The 23496-nt window shown below is 36.4% G+C and overlaps 1 pseudogene; it reads right to left on the bottom strand.

Moving 5' to 3' along the window:
* Window positions 1-2514: 2514 nt before the first annotated feature.
* LOC120239117 lies at window positions 2515-4248 on the bottom strand (annotated as a pseudogene).
* Window positions 4249-23496: the final 19248 nt, after the last annotated feature.

Genomic DNA, 23496 nt, shown 5'->3' with positions numbered 1-23496 from the left:
TATCATGCTTCCTTTCCCTTTAGGCACATTATCTGATGTTTTTAATCAAAGCCCATTTTAACATAACTAAAAGAATTGTATGGCATAAACTCACTGAGCACAAAAGGTTTGACCCCAAATAGAGTCCCCTAATTGTTCAAATCAATTCTTTTAGTTTGAACTTTGCAGTAATCATCGGGTTGATTTGCCTTGGAATAATGATCTGGTTGACTGCCCTTGTGAAGGGTCCATTCTCTTTCAGTAGTTCAGTCCTTTTTTTTTTTCTTTTTTTTTTTTTAATTTATTTCTAGGAGAGAGAGAGAGAGACAGCGTGAGCAGGGGAGGGTCAGAGAGAGAGGGAGTCACAGACTGAAACAGGTTCCAGGCTCCGAGTTGGCAGTCAGCACAGAGCCCGACGCGGGGCTCGAACCCACGAACCGCGAGATCATGACCTAAGCGAAAGTCGGACGCTTAACCGACTAAGCCACCCAGGCGCCCCGCAGTAGTTCAGTTCTAACCTCTAATTACCCGTAACTCACAATGAAGACAGATATCATCAGTCTAATGAGTAAATTAGACTCTCATGCCAGAGAGTTACTGGGGATGGTGGACATGGCTTCAAATTCAAAACATTTTGTATTTCTTTTGTATGAACAATTTTTAGATTTATTTCTAAAATATTATTAAAATGACTTTAAAATGATTTTATATGATTTTAATTCAAGCACAGTATCTTTGAAGATCCCTTTTGAACCTCTTTAATTTTAAGTAACGACAAGAGCATTTATGGTATTTTTATGAAACAGGCATATTTCTTTAGCAATAATGAGACATTTGTAGAACCTTTAAATTTTTTTTGTCCTGGCTAGAGTAACTGGATGGTATCCCAACAACCTGGACAAGGGAACACAATTCCAAATACAGTTTTGCCAGGCTGTATTGTATTATTGTGGGGCAATAAAAAATGAAAAGTTGTACTCGGGTGAAATTTCGGTGTCTTGCTACTGTGAATATTGAAGTTAGCAGTTTTCTCAATGTATTTTCCTCTTTATTTAGTGATTTGACTTATCCTTCATAAACTTATATGGAGAATATATCATTCACTTGGATATTTAGTGTTAGAGGTAGCAACTAAACACTAAAAAATCACCTTCAATTATAAGCACAGTCAAAAACTGAGTGCGTGGGTTTTAGACATGTTGCCAACTGGCCACATGCCTTTGGGTGAATCACTGTACCCCATTTAACCTCATTTTCCTCAGTTATAAGGTGAAGGATCTTACACATTCCTTCTAGGTTTATGATTCTTTGATTTCCCCTGTGAAGTTTTACTTGTAGGCTAGATCTAACCCTATCGAGTACCTAGGTTTTCTTTTTTTTTTCCTCAAAAGCTTCCTAATGGTTGGTATTTTGGTGTTCCTTTGGGCTGCATGTCATTTTTAAAAGCAAGAGTCAAATCAAAATAAAGCTAACACATATCAAAGATTTTATCAAAAAGCGAACTCTGTGGTATTTTCTTTGGTCAATACAACATCTGTCTAATCTCCTGCAGTTTGCTGTCTGTAAGACTGTTACTGGTGTCAAAATAATGACTTTGAAGCACTATAAGTTCATCAAAGATTTAAGTCTGTTCAATAAGTTATGCTTATTATGTCAGAAAAATATAGTAACAGGGTTTAGACAGCTTTCTAGTCTACCTCTGAGGAATTGTTTCCAAGGGGACAGATAGTCCAGTGTGTGGTCAGTGTGTCTCAAGTGGAAGACCCACCAAAGGCCAAGCAAACAGTTGTCCTGTCCCAGCAGCTCACGGAGGCTCAGCAACTTGTCCAGCCTCTTCCATATCCTTTTAGTTCCCTAATTTACACCCTAAGGAGAGGGCAAGAGAGGCAAGAAGATACTATTTATCTGGAGGTAAGGATTTCTATATTTAATTACATACCTACGGAGATGAAATGCCTTTGATGTGTATACTTTGTTGTTGTTGGAATATCAGATCATATAGAATATGGGGATATGTCCTAATTGTTATGAGTTCTGAAATGTAATGGAATATAAATACACAATAACATAAATATCTTCCTTTTCTGGTTAATCCTCATAACAAAAATATACTAAGTCCAACTCTCAGTATTCTAGATAATTTGAGGTTATATCAGAGTGACAAGAAGTACTTCACAATTAGGGAATATAAGATATTCTTCCATTTTTTTAAATCCACTTGGCATATGTCATGAGCATATTTTAACCCAAAGTAGCAATGTTCAGAGTAACACAGCAGGACCCCTAGAGAATCTTTCTACTGTCTTTTTACATCAGAGAAACACAGGCATTTCTCAGAGATTTTGGTGGTTGGGTTCCAAATCACCACAGAAAAAGCAAAATCACAATAAAGCAAGTCAAATAAATTTTTTTTTGGTTTCTCAGTGCATATAAAAATTTTATTTATACTATCCTGTAGTCTATTCAGCATGCAATAGAATTGTTTAAAAATTATGTATATACCTTAATTGAAGAATGCTTTATTGCTAAAAAGTGCTAACTCTTAGTGAGTCATTATTTTTTTGCTGATGGAGGGTCTTGCCTTGGTGCTGCTGGCTGCTGGCCGAGCAGAGTAGTGGCTGCTGAAGTCTGGGGTGTCCGTGGCAGTTTCTTTATATAAGTCAACAATGAAGTTTGCTGCGTCAATTGATTCTTCCTTTCACAACCCATTTCACTGTACTATGTGATACTGTTGGATAGTATTTTACCCTCGGGAGAACTTCATTCAAAATTGGCATCTATCTTCTCAAACCCTACTGCTGCTATATCAATTAAGTTTATGGAATATTCTAAATGTTTGTTGTCATTTCAACACTCTTCCCAGAACCTTCACCAGTACTAGATTCCATCTCAAGAAACCACTTTCATTGCCCCTCCATAGAGAAACTCCTATCTGTTCAAGTTTGATCACAAGCTTGAAGCAATTCAGTCCCATCTTCAGGCTCCACTTCCAATTCTAGTTCTGTTGCTATTTTCATCACATCTGCAGTTACTTCCTCCATTCAAGTCGTGAACCCCCCAAAGTCATCCATGAGGGTTGGAAACAACTTCTTCCAAACTCCTGTTCATGTTGATAGTATGAATACTTCCCATGAATCACAAATGTTCTTCAAGGCATCTAGAATAGTGAATTTTTTTCAGAAAACTTTCAGTTTACTTTGCCCTAATCCATCAGAAGAATTACTGTCTATGGCAGCTATAGCCTTACAAAATGTCTTTCTTAAATAATAAGGTTGAAAATCAAAATTGCTCCTTGAACTATGGGCTGCAGAACAGATGTTGTATTAGCAGGCATGAAAATGACATCAATCTCACTGTCCATCTCCATCGGAGCTCTTGGGTAACCAGGCACACTGTCAATGAGCAGCCATATTTTGATAGAAAATTTTCTTTCTGAGCAGTAGTTCTCAACAATGGGCTTAAAATATTTAGTTAACCATGTTGAAGGAGATGAGCTATCATCCAGGCATTGTTGTTCAATTTATAGAGCACTGGCAGAGTAGATTTCGTGTAATTCTTAAAGGCCTTAGGATTTTCAGAATGGTCAGTGACCATTGGTTTCAACTTGAAGTCACCAGCTGCATTAGCCCCCAACAACAGAGTCAGCCTGCCTTTTGAAGCTTTAAAGCCACGCATTGACTTCTCTCTAGTTATGAAAGACTTACATGGCATCTTCTTCCAATAGAAGGCTATTTCATCTTCACTAAAAATCTGCTGTGTAGTGTAGCCACCTTCATTAACGATCTGGGCTAGATCTTCTGGAAAACTTGCTGCAACTTCTACCTCAGCATTTGCTGCTTCACCTTGTACTCTTCTGTTAATGATGATGGCATCTTTTCCTTAAACCTCATGAACCAACTTCTGCTAGCTTCCAACTTTACTTCTCTCCCAGCCTTCCTAGTACTGAAGGGAGTTAGGGCCCTGATCTGGATCAGAGTTTGTCTTAAGGGAATGTGGTGGCAGATTTGTCTTCTGTCCAGACCTCTAAAGTTTTCTGCAAGTCAGCAATAAGGCTGTTTCTCTTTCTTATCATTCATGTGTTCACTGTGGTATCACTTTTAATTTTCTTCAGGAACTTTTTCTTTGCATCCACAAACTGTGTGATGTAAGAGGCCTAGCTTTCAGCCCATCTCAGCTTTTACATGCCTTCCTCACTACACTCAATCATTTCTAGCTTTTGATTTGAAGTGAGAAACATGTGACTTTTTCACCTGAACACTTAGAGGCCATTGTAGGGTTATTAACTGGCCTAATTTCAATATTGTTGTGTCTCAAGGAACGGGAGGCCCACGGACAGGAAGACAGATGGGGGAACGGCTCATCAGTGCTGCAGTCAGAAGACACATTTATCTATTAAATTCACCTTAGGTGGGTGGGGTTTGTGACATCCCAGAACAATTACAATAATAGCATCAAAGATCTCTGATCACAGGGCATTATAATGAATATAATAATAATGAAAAAGTTAGAAATATTATGAGAATTATCAAAATGTGGCATGGAGACACAACATGAACAAATTGTGTTGGAAAAAATGGCATTGATAGACTAGCTTGGTGTGGGACTATCACAAACCTTCAATGTGTAAAAACTTAAAGCACAATAAAGTGAAGCACAGTAAAAGGAGGTGTGCCTGTCTACAGATTTTAAGCCTCTCATTGAACTCCAGTAAATGTCAATCTCTTTATTTTCTGGTTGACCACACTAAACCTGTCCCTTTTGATAGCATTCAAATATAGACATTTTGCATTATCTCTAGAACACAAAAAATTCAACCAAGGAAGCAATTTATGAAACCATATTCAATTACCTCTATTATGATTTCAACTGAGTTCTATCTCTGAATGTCCCATTTTTTATTCTTAAAATATGCAAGGCATCTGAAGTCATTTGGGAAATAGCTGGGGACACCAAACTTAAATAAATATGTAGACAAAATGTATTCCAGCTCATATGAAAAAAGAAAAGACAGAATTAAAATGTCACCCTTTTGCAACCCCCAATGAACCAATGAAACAAGCCATCAACAGCTGTTAACATCATAAAAGGAGCTACAGTCACCTATTTATGTGCCTTCTAATGAAAGAACACATCACTGCCTATGAAGTATTCTTGCCAAAAGGATTAAATGAATTTGAGCATGTCTTTAGATCTAACAGCCCATTTATAGGAAATAAAGGATTGGAGAATATGTTAAATGGCACATCAGGGAAATAATCATCAAAATTCAAACTAGGGGAAGTTCCCCAGGGCAAATGGTTTGACTTCTTCAACAAGTAAACCAAAAGGAAAAAGAAAGGAAATGCGAAGAGAATCCTAAAGCTGAAGAGACATTTAAGAAATACAGTGTATCATCTAGTCACACTGGGAGAATCTAAGATGAGTCCTGATTCTAAGATAGAGTTGACAAATAAAATGCACCCTCTGGTATCTGGGAACTGGTTTGATGCTCACAGCAAGGCCATCTTGTCCTTTGTTGGCAACAATCTCACTGAACATTAACACCTAGCAAGGTGACTCAGAGACCATAATAAAGTGTGACAAAAACAAGATCACTGTGAAACCTACAATATACCAAATATACCTCTTTCTTGGCTAAAATGGTGGCTGCTACTTTTGACCAATTATATTTTCATCAAGTTGTGGGAAAACTGAGATTTTTTTCATAAGAGATTCATTGACTCCATGCAATCACAGGAGGAAAGAATTGAACACCATTTATCACAGGTTTTTTGCATTTGTTCGGGTTACTTTTTCAAAGACGTTTATACAGCAAAGAGATGTAGAAGACAGAGATCCTGTTCCTCCCAGAATCAAAGGGCAGGTTTATTTATAGGCTTGGAAGGTAAAGATAGTGTCTTCCTCTGCATGCTTGCTGCCTATTAAAAAAGATTTGAATTCCCTAAGTTCAAAATTCCTTTGCTATAATTCACCCCACTGCTCTTACATCTGTGCACATCAGCCTGGTGCCTGGGTGACTTGGAGGCAAGGAGAATTGACACAGGTACCCCGATCATCATGCGGCTTCCTGTGCTGTCAGCACTAAAGTTCATTGTCTCTGACCCAGGGATCTCATGTCTCCTACCTCCTTAAGACAGTGGCAGGCCAACTTGATAACTTGTAGGTAGTGTAAAATCTCAGATTGTTTGCAGTTCTTTACCGGGGATGAGGAAGGCCACTGATGAAGGGTTCTTAAACGTTCCGCGGCAGTTTTGGAGTTTTCTGATTAGGGCATGGAGAAAAATCTAGGGGAGGCAGATGGTGCTAAGTACACATGCCAGACTATCCACTTCTGTATCAATTGAAGAATATAAACACTGACTGGATATTAAATGACACTAAGAGTTTATTAATTTTTTTTAACTAAGCTCCATGCCCAAAGTGGGACTTGAACTCACGACCCTGAGATCAGGGGTCTAATGCTCTAGGATTGAGCCAGCCAGGCACCCCCAGACTCTTCACTTCTTACCGCCTCACAGCCTAGCTCTGCTCAGCTCAGCTGAGCTCCACATCCCCCACCCCCACCCCACAACTTTTCTGTTATATTTTCCTCCTGTTAAATCCTTTCAGTATCTGAAAACATCATTGTCCTCACACAGAAATTTCACAGTGAAAAATAGTGAGCTATGTTTACCCGGAGAATTCTGATACTTTTCAATGAGCTGCTCTTAGAACCCTGCGTTCCCACATAGACAATAGGGGTGGGGTACATTTCAGGGTGGGAGCTTCTCTTGGCAACCCAGGGAAGACTGGATACCTGGCAAATTCCTTGGGATCCCCTCTCTCTCAATCTTTCTCTCTCTCTGTCATCTATCATTTAAAGAGCACTTGAATTTTGGATTTTCAGAATAGTTTTAGATGTGTAACATGTTCAGACTAACACAAAAGAAATAGAATGCCAAGACACCTATTCATTGCTCTACCGTGTGGTCCCTTATTGAGTAGTGAACAGGCACAGATCTAGTGCCCGGTGTCATTCAGGGAAAGCTCCCTTCTTCTCCATGTTTAGGATTGCAAATGGGTTTAAAATCTTCTGTGAAATGCTCTCGTATCAAAGATTATTTGTATACCTTATGAGTAAAGGCTCTAAAAGTGAAAAAAAAAATTGTAAGTGCCACCATACATAAAAGGGTTAAGTACTTTTTCAGAAAAAGTATTTTTCAGAAAAAAAACTGTGTGTGTGTGTGTTTGTGTGTGTGTGTGAGAGAGAGAGATATCATCAGATAAAATATTTATTTTATTTGTCATCTTTTATATTCAGAGCATATACTTTAGAGTGATTTTGTAAGGGGGTAAATAATTGATTACTTCATATAAAATATTTTGGCATTTTGGTATTAGTCTAAACACTGCCTATACAAATGTATACATATACAAATGCCTACACAAATGTAGCGTATCTGTAATATAGCTTTTACTTCAGTTCACTTATCACAAATTGAATTTATACATTCATTACTTATGTCAGGTTTGAGAAGGTAGTGTATATTTAGCTATCACAGAAATATTTGTATTCTATTTTTCCTTTTCCACAGTATTTTCTTAAGGTCTATTTAAAACCTGTTTTGTCTGATGTTGCAAATATTTTTCAAATAATTCATATTTAGATTATATGATATTTTTATTAGAATTCGATATTTTTCTAAAGTCATGGTAAATAAAAGACTCTTGTGAATAAATAAAAGTGATAAAATCTGAACATAATTTATAGTTTGTAACTGTTCCGTTTACATGAATATAGAATGAGAACTTTGTCTTTTCTCTAAGTCAAGCTATATAAAACTTACTGGATTAAAATATTATTTTCTTTATATTATTTCTTCTGGTGCTGTAACTTCTGCTTCCAAGAAGAAAAAAGATATAAATGGAAACTGGGAAAAACTCAGGTCTTTTCTATGTAGTACTATTGCTGAGTATTTAGAACTCACTGCAAATTGATGCATTTCAATATAGTGGAAACACCTCTGCTTTTTAATAATTCAGTAGTTTTATTAGATTTTAAACATTCAGTCTATTACTATGAATAGGACATGTAGTTTACAAGTTTCCATTTGCACCAACTACCTGATAATTCAGCCTAAATGCTCAAATGTAAAAATCTTGCCATCAGCATTATAAACAGTTACTGGTTCCATATTACACTATTTGAACCTGAAAATATCTAAGAATTTTGTTGAAGATGATATTAGGCTTTAGTCTATAAATATTAGAGAATATTACTTGTAACTAATTAATTATAATTAATTGTAATATAATTAATTGTAATATTAATTGTAGAAAAACATCACATATGATGCAATTTTTAAATTAAAAAAATTTTAAAGCCTCATATAAATCACATTTGAATTATCAATGTAAACATAAGAGAGCAAATCTGTAGATGATCTAGATGAACTTAGAGATTTTCAGGTTTTTTAAAAAAATTGCATTAAAATACACAGAACATAAAATTTACCACCTTAAACTCTTTGCAAGTGCACAGCTCAGTCAGTAGGGTTAAGTACATCCACATTGTTGTGCAGTCTCCAGACTTTTTGACCTTGCAAACTGAAACTCTATACCCATTAAAGAACCACCCCTTTCCCCACGCTTGGAAAACCACTATACTGCTTTCTGTTTCTATGAATTTGACAACTCTAGATCCTCACACAGTGGAATCATATGGTATTTGTCTTTGTATCGTTGGCTTATTTTACTCAGCATAATGTTCTTAGAGTTTACCCATGTCGTAGCCAATGCCAGAATTTCTTTGCTTTTTAGGGCTGAATGTTCCACTGTATGTATATAAGCATCAACAGGGCTATTGATAAGGTGAAGTCCCTGCGCCCAGTGAAAGCGAACGCCGTGTGTATCAAATCAGCATGCTGTATTTTGTTTATCCCTTTATCTGTCAACGAGCATTTGAGTTGTTTCCACCTTTCAGCTATTGTACATCATACTATTATGAAAATAGGTATACAAATAACTCTTCAAGATCTTGTTTTCAATTCTTTTGGAAATATGCTCCCAAATGGAATTACTAGATCATATGTTAATTCTAATTTATCACATTAAAATTGTTTGAGAGGCCACCATACTTTTCCAGCACAGCTGCACCATTTTTACAGTCCTATCAGCAGTGGGCAGGGTGCCTATTCAGTTTTGAAGTCCTCATGATCCTTTTTGTCAAATGCACAAGCAAATCATGTTTCAGTGGAAAGTGGAGGAAAACTCTAGCCAAGGTCTGATAGCTACCTAGAAGTCTTGAGAGCTACAAAAAATATTTCCCCACAGTGACTCTTTCGAATCTACCAAGTACCAAATATTTCGTAAAGAAAGAAATGTCTGTGCACTGACAATGATGGATATTTTCAATATAGACGATAACCACTATCAAAGGAAGAAAGCATCATAGACACCAAAGTTTCAGGACTAAAATTGCACGTGGAAAGCCTCCAGACTTGTTTCACTTCCTCCACTGCAGTCTAGATTCATCAAGAATCCCATATTTGAAAACACCCTACTTTCCAGTGTAAACGCTCCTTGTACTTACAGAGTGAACATCTGCTTTGCACAGGCCTGGGCTGCTTCCTCTCTGCACCTCGTCTCCTCCAGCTCTAGTTGTGTGGCCTGTGGGCTGCATCTAGTGCCCTGCAGTCCACCACCTTCTCTCAGTCTCCCTTTTCCATTATCAATTGCATCGGGGAACTCAATGGCACTTTGTATTTACAAAGTCTTAGTTAATGAATCCCTTCATATTTACCAAATAAATCCCAAATATCTTATCTTCTCATTCTTCCAAGAAAGCTCACGCCTTATCTCTCACCGGTTCCTTTACTCTCTCAGGCTGTCACAAATGCACATTTTGTCAGATAATTTGTCTTGAGATATGAGGCAACAATGTTAAAAAGCATATTTAACTAAGAAAAAACAACAACAAAAGAACTAGTATATTTATGCCTTTACTCTTATGGGTAAAAGCCTCATTTCATGCATTTCTCAATTTTCTGGCTACTTCAACAATATCTTAATGTATTTTGCTGAATATAAGTTTATGTGATTTTAAAACTGATTGTTTTTGTATTCCAACATTAATGCTGTTATTAATTATGAGTTTATTTGTACCCACATGCACATTCGCAGTTTGGCTAAGTAGCCTTTTGTGAGCTGGTTTGAGTCCTAATGACCATCTCTAAAAATTGGGACTAAGAGTAAATTTTCCCATAAAGATGATTAATGATTTTTGGCACCTTGTTTTCCCAAGACAAAATCAGGATGAGAAATGAAAACTCTGGACCTAAACAATTATGGGGTAACGTGAGCCACGGCAGCAGGACTATTAATAAGGTGAAGCCACTGGTCCCAGTGAAACCTAATGCTGTGTCTATCAAATCAGCATGCTCCATGGAATTCACTGCTGAATTTAAGGGATTTACAAATTCATTTAAGCAATTTTTAGAAAACTCTAAGTGATAAAAAACCAAAGCTGGCATGCCTGAGAAAGGGAGAGATTGATCTTTAGCGAGTGAACAGGAATAAAATTCAGATAGAACAAAACAAACAAAAACCCCCCAAAAGACAAATAAACAAGAATGCCATATACCAGCACAGATATCAAATGGAAGCAATAAAATCTCTGCCCTTTTGAAAATACTTTCAATTCTGCATTTCTTCCAGCTGAAAAAAATCCTAGTACGATTCACATAGACATTCTAAGTCACCTTGTTTTTCTTCAGTTTCCTTAGAAGCATCTACTGGAATTACTGGGTGGGAATGTTTCATGGGTAGAATTACGGGGACCTCAAATCAGCATGTGTGCAAATGATTGAATAATGTCACCAAGAGCTGCCAAAACAGCCATAAAACCTGTGGGATTTGGCTTGACTTCACAATAAATAAAGACAAATTGTAAACATTTCTCTAAACTATTCCTTAGTGTGAGAAAAATGCTATGTCAAAATTTCAATTTAGATGAGACCACAACTAAATTAAATACCTGGGAATTGGTCCTGTTCCCAAGGCTACCGAAAGTCCAAGTTTCTAACAATAGTCTTGTACTGCAATATAGAAGGAGGCATGCAGGAAATGGGCTGTCTGCCTTTGCTGAGGAAAACTGACCGTTTAAGGTTATGTCCTCTTAAAGAATTGCTCCATTTCTTAATAATGCTATTACATAATAAAAAGGAAAGTGATCATGTAAGATATTATCTTGATTTAAAGTTTAAAAAAGAGAATATTGAGAGGACCAAAAAAGTGTCTCATATTCTTGAATGAGAGAAACCAATAGAATAAGCAGCGACATATGACAAAGTAATACGTGGAACAAAAATAATTTTTACTTTAACTGATTACTTCTAATACTTTTATTCTAAAATATATTCATTCTAAAATGTATTATTAGATCCTCTGCACAGACAAGAAAAAATATGCTTATTTACAAATATGAAAAATGAAGGTCAGAAAAATTAAAAAATATGCCTGAGCCTGCACCTGCTGGCTCAGTCAGAAGAACATGTGACTCTTGATCTCGGGGTCATGAGTTTGAGTTCCATATTGGAAATAGAGATTACATAAACAAACAAATGAACAAACAAACTTAAAAAAATTGTTTTCCTAAGATCATATAGTTAAAATTGTGTCTGGAATATTGTAAATACTTAATAAAATATCATCAATTAAGAGTCCGGAAAGAAAGAAAATAAACTTGAACCCAAATGTATCCATCAGGAATCTTTTAAGTGTAAGGGAATTTGATGCTTATATAATTATTATAAAAGACCTGGAAGAATTATGAAAGTGGAAAAAAGGAGAAAAAAAATCACTAAGAGTTTAGCACCCCAAATCAATCACTTAATAAGCCAGACAGAGAAAAATACTGCATGGTGTCACTTATATGTGGAATCTTAAAAAAGAAAAGTCAAATTCATAGATATAGAGAGTAGAAAAGTGACGGCAAGGGGCTTGGGGTAGAGGAAATAGGGAGAGGTTCGGAAAAGGTCACCCACTTGTAGTTATAAGATGAATGAGGTCTAAGGATCTAATATGAGACATGGTGACTATGGTTGATAACACTGTCTTGTATAATTGAAATTTGCCAAGAGTGTAGAACTTAAATGTTCTCACCCCCGACCACCCAAAAAGGTAAATAGGTGAGGGGATGGATGTATTAATATACTTGATAGAGGAAACCCTTTCACAATGTGTATATATATCAAATCATCATGCTGTATATTTTGCAATTTTATTTGCCAATTATGTCTTAGTAAAGCTGAAAAAAGATCACTGTTCGTATTTTCCTTTATTTTTTGTACTTATATTTACAGCCTACTCGTTCTTTTAAATATAACATTGAAATTTTCCATGTTATCTTAAAATATTATTTTAAATGTGCCATAATTTTTCCTTACTGTTGATCTAGGTTGTTAATATTATTACAGCCATGACAAGTATAAATAATATGTGATGAATATTTTTGTGAATAAATGTTTTCTGATTCTATAATTTTCCTTAGTTGAGGTTCCAAGAGCTGAAAGTGGTGCATCACAGGGCCTGACCCTGTGTAAGTGAACAGCTTGCACATATTACCTAATTGGAAGAAGCCAAAAAACTCTTTTCAGCGGAAGTCAAAGAATTTGGAGTGGCCAAGGGGAATTAATGGCCATAAAATCCATTCCGTGCTTTGTTGAAAGAGAATTGAGACCACCTCTCACACCATCAGATTGTCAAGGCATCAACACCTCTTCTTATTTGCTCTCCTGTTAGATGGAATGAACTATCTGTGCACCCATATAAGGCCATCCTCTACATTTGTGCACTCAATCCCATCTTTTCTTATCTGAATAAGAACATGGCTCTTGTAGATAGCCCATCTTTCCCTGAGTCCTCAGTTTTTCGTCTTTCTAGTGAGTCATTCCATCTTCATGCAAAAATGTTGCAATTTCCTTTTCTTAAAAGCAAATCTTCTTTGATGCACACCCTCCTTCAGCTTCATTTGGGTTCATGGACTCCCTTTTCCCATCGGATTTGTGACTTGCTGTCTCCACCTCATTTCCTCCCACTGTCTCTTGAATTCTTGCCTTTCATCCGTTCATTCAACCCAGTCTTTGGAATCTGTACAGGATAGCATTGTGCTAGAACATGGTGGTCAGTTACTGTTGGAAACTGGCGAGACTTTTGTTTCAGAGGAATTCTTCTGCAAAGACGTAGCTCTTGTTGAGAGTCAGAGTAAAAGGATGCAAGGTGAAAAGTGTGGAGGTAGGGTAGGGAAGGACAAAGGGAGCTATTACCAAGAAAATGATTTTGGAATTCACTGACAGAGAAGAGAAAATTGGCTCTGAGGCAGACAGGTCTAATTGTGAGCACAAAGTACTTTTGTGGTCGCCCGCAGAGTTGATTCTGACTACGATTCATACTTGGCTGATACATCCAGGAAAGCAGGAATCATGAAGAAAGGATACAGGTCCTGGAAAAATTCTGAAGTGGTGAAAACCCCTTGCTTGAGTAATTGAAAGCTAAACTGGACCAAGCACTATGAAATATAATTTGGCCCTCTTCTCCAGGGAATGGAGAAAATGATCTAATAGGTCTTTTCCATCTCTGCTTTCTGTGACCTCTGGCTGTTAACATCACTTTTCCTCGTTATGTCAAAATGAATTGCCTATTTACCACTGAACTCTAGAAAGCATTTTTTCTCCCTAGGTAAGACAACAACCTAGCATTTGCTACATGCACTTCATCTCAACTTAATCAATGTGCCAAGGAGTCATTTTAAAATGGGTAATATTATTTCCAGGAAATTTTGCTTACTCGCTGGGTGAATACTTTCCCTTCACTGTCAAGCCACAGCTCCCCCAAATCTTAGAAGAAACTCCCAAGAGAATGTAAGATATATTTGCAAAATGGGAAGCAAAATGAAGTGATATTGCCTTTAAATTGCCAATAGCCTCCATAGCAGGGTCATTTATTAGTATTGGAATCTGCTCAGGCTAGTTTTTGCCGTGACAGTAAAAACTGAAAAACAGTGATGCAGGATGACTGCATTTATATTCTACAGTATTGCATAAATTTCTCTTTTTTGGGCAGGCAGAAGGAATAGAAATTATTTAAATTTCTTATGAAGCAGTAAATAAATGGTGTTTCTTGGAGATGTTATATATATATGCATATGTATATGTGTATATATATTCTATACACACATATACATATATGTATATATCACTTTTGTCACTAAGAATAAGTGAAAGGTGCCTCATTTGTAATTTACAAAAAAAATCATTGTTTCCTTTACAGTCTTGATTAAATGAGGCAATAAATCATATGTCTAAAACATGCCAGGCATCTGCCAAGGCAAAAGTTGGCTCAGAAAGTGACGAGCACAGAATTGTAGAGCAGTAGGAGTTTTATAGTCTGTCACTGGCATGACAAGTAATGATAAAGGGTAGCATTATGTCTCCTCTACTGATATAGTCCAGCCACATATTTTCTACTGTAATTCTTTTGTTTGGCCCTCTTTATCTTCATTTAAATGGGATGCATCTCCTTGAGCCAAAGCAAAGACATATATTTTCCTTGCTAATGAAGTGTCTCCCATGGTCCCAGGATTATTTTCACACTTGATGAAGTTCATGTATGGAGGGGGCCACGGTCAGTCAGTGTGCTGCAGATGGAGACAGACATGACGTTGGTTTTTCTACTCTCTGTGGACAGACAAGCCTTGCATTGCTGGAGAGATTTGTTTTTCCCAGTTACCTTATAAAGATCATTTAGGCTGTAGATTCTGCCTGTCCCTCAAAATTTATGTTAAACCAAATCCCTGTTTTTGAATTTGAGACAGCACTCTCTAGTTATTTCATTAAGTTGAGAATAAACAAATACAAATAAAAGATATTAAAAATTAACTAATTAAACTAAAAATTACCACATTATGGTCAATGTTAGAAAAACAACGCTTCTCTTTGAACAACCCATGAACAAATAAAATGTAACTCAAATGTAGTGCGAGGCAGTAATACAGTGAATGGTGGGAAACGTAGGACACAATCTTTAGGATTTGGTAGTTGACAAATTCAGCAGAGAATATAGTAAATTCTCAGATGGGAAGATAATTAGCACCTCAAAATAGTGTTCATTTATTCAAAGTGTTTGATATAGATGGTATCAGGGAGGATGCTCGAACTTGAATTGGATGAGTAAGATTTGCATGTATTAAGACAACTACTGAAATTATCGAAGGGCAAGGAAGGAGGAGTCCTGTGATGGTCTTTTATTATAAAAACACAATGAGGAGCGCTTAGGTGGCTTAATTGGGCTTAATTGGCTAAGCATCTGACTTCGGCTCAGGTCATGATCTCACAGCTCGTGGGTTCAAGCCTCGTGTCCGTTCTGTGCTGACAGCTTGGGACCTGGAGCCTGCTTGAGATTCTGTGTCTCCTTCTCTTTCTCTACCCCTCCCCCACTCCTGCTCTGTCTCTCTCTGTCTCTCAAAAATAAATAAAGCATTAAACATTTTTTAAAAAACACACAATGAAAATGAAACAACTGACCAAACAACCAACCAAATAAGAATCCCTGCTTGGATAGCCCTTTATGAAAAATATAAATTATGTGAATCTAGAGGAAACCAAAAACATGAAAACAAGCCATGTTTTCTATGTTCTCTTTTTCCCCATAGTCGCTATAAATCCTAAATATTTTCATTTTCATATTGATATTTTTGGAAGTGAAATAATACATGCACAGGCAAACTATTTAATACAAAGATGTGTATATTGAAAAATAAACCCACTTCATGCTTCCAGTACTCCATTTTCCCTTACTAGAACTAACCCCTTTGACTAATTTTTTATCTATATTTTTAGGATATTTTAGGCATAAAGAATAATATGTATATATATGTGTGTCTGTACACATATATGCACATATACACACATATACATATAATTCTATATATTCTATTTGCCTAAATATCCTACAGATACATATAAATTACATATTGACATAAACAAAATATATAAAAATTATTATGTATATACATATAAATATAAATGGATATCTACCATAATATTTTAAATGCAAAGGGGATTTCTTTTGAAAATCTGGCCCTATATTTTACTATTGGCCAGAGAAATACCCTTCATTTATTTATGCTCATTAAAATTTTTTTTTAAGTTATTTTATTTTTTCTGTGACAGAGAGAGACAGAGTGTAAGTAGGGCAAGGGTAAAGAGAGAGGAAAACAGAATCCAAAGCAGATTCTAGGCTCTGAACTGTCAGTACAGAGTCCAATGTGGGGCTCAAAACCACAAATGTGAGATCATGACCTAAACTAAAGTTGGATGCTCAACTTCCTGAGCCATCCAGGTGTCCCTATTTAGGCTCATTTTCTACATAAGACATAATTCCTTTTTTCACCGTATGGTTCCGGTGAATTCTCATGAAATCTAACTAAAAATTATCAGCAGAAGGATCATGAAATATCTCAAATTGTTCTGATACTCTATATTATCCTGAGAGAGACACCAATATGGAAAAGCCAAACCAGTCTGTGGCACCTGGAATCTGTACCATCTAGGTCCAGATCTTGGATCAAAATCTCATGGACAGAAACTTGCCAAGGTTTCTAACAAAAGTCAACTCCTAGTAAAATGTCAAGATAAATACCAGAGTTGCAGAATCCAATGTGCCTTTTTAGTTCTTTATTAACTCCATAGCTAAATCTGAATGGGAACAAAAAAGGCAAGTCACAAGTATTAATTACAAATACATAAAGCTATGTTATATGAAATGACACGTTCAGAAAGGTACCTACAAGTTATGCGGGCAGTTTTGTTTTGTTTTTTTTTTTAATGAAAATGAGTTCCAAGTAAACTTTAGGATCACAATGGGATGTTAACTTTTCTCTGAGAAGGAATAGTTAAATCAGTTCAAGTAAAAGGTATGTTTCATGGGACCCTAAAGCAGGATGGGTAACTAGGTTGTCCTAAAATTCATCTTCATTTTATAGATTTGAAAGCTAATGATTTTGGAGGATAGAGAGAGAGGAGACAGAGGAGTCAGAGAGAGAGGGTGACACAGAATCCAAAACAGGCTCCAGGCTCTGAGCTGTCAAGCACAGAGCCCGATGTGGAGCTTGAACCCACGAACTGCGAGATCATGACCTGAGCCGAAGTCGGATGCTTAACCAACTGAGCCACCCAGGTGCCCCTGTCTCTTTCTGTTTCTTGACCTTCTGGTTTCATCCTATTGTGTTCTCCATTTTCTTCCAACCCAAAGGTTTTCTCCTGCATATCCAGCATAAATTCCATGGTTCAATATCTGAATGAACACTATCGTTTCCCTTGCCCTCACATTTCCTCTGCACACACTTGGCCAAACTTTATCTCTGGATCATAGTTGTGTGCTTCATTATTCCTAAACTAAAGTAGCAGAGTTGATGAGGAAGAAAAGAAAACATCTGTGCATATGGGCATCACCATAAATTGACATACTTCAGTCTCAGCTGTGTCCTTGGAACCAAGCACCAGCCCTCTCACTCGTTGGGGAGCTCCTCTTCCAGTTCTCTTTGATGAATAACCTTCACCTGTCCCCTCAAGCTACTCTTCAGTTACTTCTCTTTTCACTCTAAGTCAAAGATTTCAACTCATAATTTTCAGTGGGGGTTAAAATTAATTTCAGCTTCTCATTAGACTGTGAGCTCCTTGTTCATTTTTAATTCCTTAGTAAAGTGCTTGGCGTGTCTTAGACACTCAATAAATATTGAATGAATAAATTTACCTTTTCCCTATCCACAAAATAATTGCAATGTACATTGAAACTTATCTAGTTTCAGAGAACATGTTTTTCTGCCTTGTAGGACCAACCTATTTGCCTGTGCCCTAGACCCCAAGTCTTGTTGGCTTCTTTCGGACTTGTTCCATTAGTTATTGTCTCACTCTTATATATTCGAATTCCTTCTCTATTGGCTGCTTTTCTTTAGCCATAAACATTTTTAAGTATGTCGAGTACTAGACAAACTAGTGAAAATATTCCTTTAAGGTCTGAATTTCTGTTTAGCTAATACAGAATGTTCTACTTTCTATCATCTCTAAAATCAAAGGTGAATTTTACTCTTCAAGCACCATGATCTGGCTTCAATCTCTATCTCTGGAAATGGCTATGCAATGATTTCTAATTGTTAAAGAAAACACATATTTTTTAAAAATATTTTTATTTATTTCTAGGAGAGAGAGAGAGAGAGAGACAGCGCGAGCAGGGGAGGGTCAGAGAGAGAGGGAGATACAGACTCCGAAATTGGCTCCAGGCTCTGAGCTGGGAGTCAGCACAGAGCCGGACACGGGGCTTGAACCCACCAACCGCGAGATCATGACCTAAATGAAAGTCGGACGCTTAACTGACTAAGCCACCCAGACGCCCCAGAAAACACACATTTTAAAGCCCTTGCCTCACTGAACCTTACCACTTCCGAAACTTCTTTGTTGGCTTTTATGAGTCTGTTTTAAATCACTATTCAGTTTCCAGATAGGCTTCCCTTCTGCTCTTCAGCCTGTCAATGCTGGTGTTCCCCAGAGACCTTTCCTTGACCCTCTATTCTCAAACATCTCCCTGGAGATTTTACCTAACCTGGAATTCTGTCTAGAACTTAAAACTTGGTATTATATCACGTTGCCTCTATGAAGTAAGGCACAGATGGGGAAGTGGGGAGTTTTGCTTTAAAACACAGGACCAAATGACCACTAGTTTCAAGATGATCTATTTCAAGAGTTGCATAGTGCTTTTGGCATTTGGGACTTGATAAGCTTTTGTTATGGGGGCTGTTGTGAATACTTGACAAAACCACTGGCCACTAGATGCCAACAGTACCCTCATGTTGTAATGACCAAAATTGTCTCCAGACACTGTCAAATGTCTCCTGCAGGGAAAAATTGCCCCTGGTGAAGAACCACTGATCAATCAAAGTGGCTATAACAATGAGAGAAAGAGGAATGATTCGTTATTTGTTAGGTTCTAGAAATGAACTTTAATTTCAAATTAATCTGATCATGTTTTCAATAAGATCATTATGCCTTGAAATCTGTACTTCTCCTAACCCCTACCACTCCCATTGCCTTTGCTACTTAGCAGAGTAATTTGCCAAATTTCCTAGAAATGTGTTCTCCCTGCCTCCCTTTGTCCCGTTATTTACTTTCCCTAGAATTCAGGTGGAACAGCAGTAGCAGTGGTGGGAAACCTTAACAGCAACCTGGAATACAAGGTCCTTGTGAGAGAAGATGTGGGGATTACTGATAGCTAACAGATTATGAAAAGAGAACTTTTCAGAGGAACAATTCAAACTGCACTGTTGGGTAAAGTATTGAAACTTGTGAAAGCTTGGTCACTTTATGCACATGAATTTAGCTAATATGAAAATAGAATTTAACTCAGTAAAATTTTGAGCCTTTGTTACTTTTCATTTATACCATTTCATATTAAATAAAATTTAAGTTTTTCTGTATTACCAGACAGTGCATATCCCGTAAGAATGTGCCCCTTTAGAATCTTGCAAAAGGAACTCTCTTTACCTGCTTTTAAGTTTGCTCTTTGGTTAAGCAATCATTGAGTGTAGGGACATGCCCATGACAGTTTTGGAAAGAAATGACATCTTTAGAGTGAAAACCTGAGCATGTGTAGATAGAAGAGTTTGCTGATTTCATTTGAGTAGACCAACACAAAATAAAATACAAAACAGGAATATAATAATCTCAGTCAAATATTTTTATACTAAAGTCTGTTATAAATTGGATGCAAGAAAATCATTTTCTTTCCATGACATGATGCTTAAGTAAATAAGCCAAGTCCCTAAAAGAGGAGGGAAGGAAAATAGGTTACCAATTCAACCACAAAGCAAATTGTAACTATTATATCCTACTTGAAATGTGATTGGAACTTCATGTTGTGTAAGTAAACCTCTACATAGAGTGCTGTAGATATAGACAAAAGGGAAACAGTCACTTTTGAGAAATACTTTGAGCTTCCCATTTGTAAAGGGTTTTACGTTTTCTGAAGTTTCTTAAAGCAGCTCATTTCCATGGCTGGCAGACAGCCAGCTGATTAGAGAGAATTGGAGTTCAGGTTTGTTTTTTTTTTCCCCCCATTAGTGTCTGTAGTTTGCTCTATTTTGGAACCACTGGCTTTTTCTTGCTAGAGAATTCAAGGCACGCAATTCTCCATTTCCATTCAACTATGAAACTGTTAACTGGGCAGTAGTGGAACACAGTTTCCCTTAAATGATTCTGACATTCTTCAGAAGCAAGACCATTGATCACCTTTAATCTTAATGGATTGGAACTAATTTCTGAAGACCTAAAGTTTCCTCAACTGGAAAGGAAATAAATTATAAGAAACACCAACAAAAACCCACATACAGTAAACATAAGCTCTAGAGAGTAAAAGTCATGTCTTAACCAAACAGATGATCAGTGATGATTAATGCCTTCTGCATAAATTCCTCCCTGGAAAACTACTTAGAAATTCTTTTTATGTAGCACTCACTGAATTCAGCTTTAAAAAGACATCCTCTTTCCTATCACTCTGTTCTCAAAGTCTACTTTATTTTTCATATTAACTCATGACTATCTGACACCTTATACATTTTCTTTTGCAGTTCTTCTCTCTCTCTCTCTCCAACAGGATCTAAGTTTCATCACATCAGGGACTTTGTCTTTCTTGACTGTTACATAGAATAGTTCCTGCCACACAGTAGGGACTTAATAGCCATAAAATGAATAGAATCCCTAATTAAATGTCTATGTTTTTCTTTTTAAGATATAATTCCATTTTCTCTTGAGCTTGCTGCTAGATCATTCATACATAGCCTAATATTACTACATTACATTGCCCTTGGCAACTATAGGTTAATTTATCACCTTTAGAATTAGAAACAGAGGAATGCAAATTTCTGTACTCAAAAGTAGAACTGTACTCAACCTATTCCTTGAAGATAGTTGTGTATTTAGTAGAATCCCCTTGATACTTCTTTTGGTGATTTATTCAATTATTAAAGCTATGATCAAACTTCCAGAATTTCCAGCTTTTGAATTGTTACCCTTTTCTCTTTCATTATTGATGATTTCCTTTGCATATAATTGAAAATCATTATTTCCCCCTTGTCTTCTCTTTTTAGGTTGAATAAATCTATTTTAAATAAGGTAATGAATATGGAAATATTTTGAAAAGTATGAAATACTCTGAAGTTTTACGTTTTTCTGCAAAGCTATTTTCTGTCTCAGTTGATTTTTGCATATTTGTTTTCAAGGAAATTATTATGACTTTATTATGTCATTTTATTTGTCATTATCTCATTCACCAATTTGCAGAGATTTTGTATTTTATTTGATTAATTTCTATCCTTTACATTAGAAAAAAGCTAAGAATAACATTGTTTCCAGAACACACCTAGCATAAGAAACTTTCTCTGTACTCCAGTGGGTTTGGTTTCTTTTTATACCATTTACTTGACTATGAAGATGTATACTAAATACGTACTCAGATGGAGGTGTACTGGCCGTCAGCAATAAAGTTATGGGATCTGACAAATAGGTATGAATCTCAGCCTATTTTCCTTCTTAGGCAAAGGATTTCTTCTGGTTTTGTCCTAAGGAATGTGATGGTCACGGGCATTAGAGGGGTAAGAGTAATGTCCCCAGTCATGTTTCTGGAAGTTTTCCATAGCAAAACTCGCTTTTAATTAATTAATTAATTTTTAAAATTTGAGTATAGTGAGCACACAATGTTACATTAGTTTCAGCTGTACACAATAGTGATTCATCAAGTTTATACATTATTCTATGCTCTCCACCAGTGCAGTTACCATCTGTCACCATACACCGTTATCGCAATAACATTGACTATGCTGTGCCTTTTCTTCCCATGACTTATTCATTCTATAACCTGGAAGCCTGTATCTCCCATTCCCCTTCAACCATTTTGCTCATTCCCCCCACCTCCTCTCAAATGGATAAGAAGGATGCACACACCTACAAAGGAATATTACACTGCCATAAAAAGAGGAGATCAAGCCATTTGCAACAATGTAGTTAGACCTAGGTCACTTTATTTTTATAAGTAGCAAATAAACACTTCAGCTAAATTGTGAATCAATAAATTATGAACATAATTTCTAGTGGTTCTCAGTGGGCAAAGGGAGGGAAAGGGTAGTGAATTTTAAAATTCCCTGGAAAAATTTCCAACTATGCAATCCCTTTATCCATTCTCATATGGCTCCTGGATAACTCCATTAGGTGTTTGTGATAGTAGCCCCCTGAAGATGTTCACATCCTGTCATGTCAAAACCTGTGAATGTGTTACTTTGCATGGCAAAAGGGACTTTGCACATATAATTAACCAACTAATTAATATTAATTAATCTATTAATTAAATTAATGTAACCAATTAACACATTAATTTAATTAATTGTTAATTTATTAAGATTCTCTCCTAGGGTCTCCAGAAGGAATACAGCTCTGCCAACTCATTTGGACTTCTGATCACCAGAACTGTAGGGTAATAAATTTGTGTTGTTTCAAGTGACTATGTTTATAGCAATTTGTTACAGCAGTAATAGGAAACTAATAAAGTAGTGCTTACTGGCATGTGTGGTTTGGAAAAAGTTCTTGATACTCCTGCTCTTAATGAAAATCACTTTTTTGATATTTTACTAAGAGCTAAATAATATACAACCAAAATAATGTATTTTCTTAAATTTAAGAATATGGGTAAGGAAAAATGTTAGCTTGAGGGTTTTGTTTGAAAAGAAGTCTTAACCAATAAAAAATTTAGGATATGTCCCTAATGGAGTAATATAGTGAAACTTTACTTCTGTCTTCTCTACAACCCTACTAACGATGGAATTAAACTTATAGCTTAATAGATTTTGGATACTAACCCTTTATCAGATATGTCATTTGCAAGTATCTTCTCCCATTCTGCAGTCTGCTTTTTAGTTTTGTTCACTTTTTCCATTGCTGTGCAGAAGATTTTTATTTTGATGAGGTCCTAATAATTCATTTTTGCTTTTGTTTCCCTGGCCTCTGATGACATGTCTAGTAAGAAGTTGCTATGGTCGAGGTCTAAGAGGTTGCTGCCTGTGTTCTCCTCTAGGATTTTCTTGGCTTCCTGTCTCACATGTAGGTCTTCCATCTATTTTGAATTTGCTTTTGTATATTGTGTAAGAGAGTGGTCCAGTTTTATTTTTCTGCATGTTGCTGTCCAGTTTTCCTAATACCATTTGTTGAAGAGACTGTATTTTTTCCACTGGGTACTCTTTCTTGCTTTGAAAAGATTAGTTGACCATCTAGTTGTGGGTCCATTTCTGGGTTTTCTACTCTGTTCTAATGATTTATGTGTCTGTTTTTGTGCTGGTACCATACTGTCTTGATGACTACAGTTTTGTAATATAGCTTTAAATCTGGAATTGTGATGCCACCAGTTTTGTTTTTCTTTTTCAAGATTGTTTTGGCTATTCGG

The sequence above is a fragment of the Hyaena hyaena genome, unplaced genomic scaffold (assembly GCF_003009895.1).
Source record: "Hyaena hyaena isolate Hyena2069 unplaced genomic scaffold, ASM300989v1 scaffold_226, whole genome shotgun sequence".
Classification (NCBI taxonomy): domain Eukaryota; kingdom Metazoa; phylum Chordata; class Mammalia; order Carnivora; family Hyaenidae; genus Hyaena; species Hyaena hyaena.
This window is presented reverse-complemented; position numbering and strand designations above follow the sequence as displayed.